This window comes from Arachis duranensis, chromosome 9 (assembly GCF_000817695.3).
Source record: "Arachis duranensis cultivar V14167 chromosome 9, aradu.V14167.gnm2.J7QH, whole genome shotgun sequence".
Lineage (NCBI taxonomy): Eukaryota > Viridiplantae > Streptophyta > Magnoliopsida > Fabales > Fabaceae > Arachis > Arachis duranensis.
This window is the reverse complement of record NC_029780.3, coordinates 60,757,445-60,758,253: the sequence shown is the minus strand read 5'-3', so window position 1 is coordinate 60,758,253 and position 809 is coordinate 60,757,445.

Here is an 809-nt window from a genome sequence, read left to right as displayed (position 1 = left end):
TTTTGCTGCACTATGATAATGAGTTGAGGATTTAGCTCAAAGCTGCTTGCTTTGATGGGAGGTGTACAGATGCTACTCCCATATGCAGCTGTAATGGGGTTAGCATATGACCCCAGAGTCCTTCTGGACTGTTCAATTCCACTTATGTCCATGATGGATAAAGGGAAATAATATGGATTGCAAGTAGATAAAAATATATTTTTATTTTTTTATTATTTTATTTTTTTTTAAAAATTGACCGAAAAAAAAGAAATAAAAAACAAAAGGAAAATAAAATAAAATAAAAAAATTCGAAAATTAAAAGAGAATAAAATCAAAGCAAATTGAAAACTGAATCAATTAGTTAATTAAAAAGATTTTGAGATTAACAATTAGAAAGATATGATTGAAAAGTTTTTATGAAAAGGATTTGATTTTTGAAAAGAGGAAAGAGAAAAACAACAAAATGACACCAAACTTAAAATTTTTAGAAAATCAAACACTAATCTTCGAAAATTTTTAAGGGAAAAACACAAAGAGGACACCAAACTTAGAATTTTTATGGATCAAAAAGGGACTAAGGACATGCAAAATCGAAAATTAAAAGAAAAGCAAAAGCATGCAATTGACACCAAACTTAAAATATGAAACTAAACTCAACTAAAAGACTCAAAACTAATAAAAATAAAACAGTCCTAATCTAAGCAACAAGATAAGCCGTCAGTTGTCCAAACTCGAACAATCCCCGGCAACGGCGCCAAAAACTTGGTGCACGAAATTGCAATCACACTTTTGCAACCCGGCACAACTAACCAGCAAGTGCACTGGGT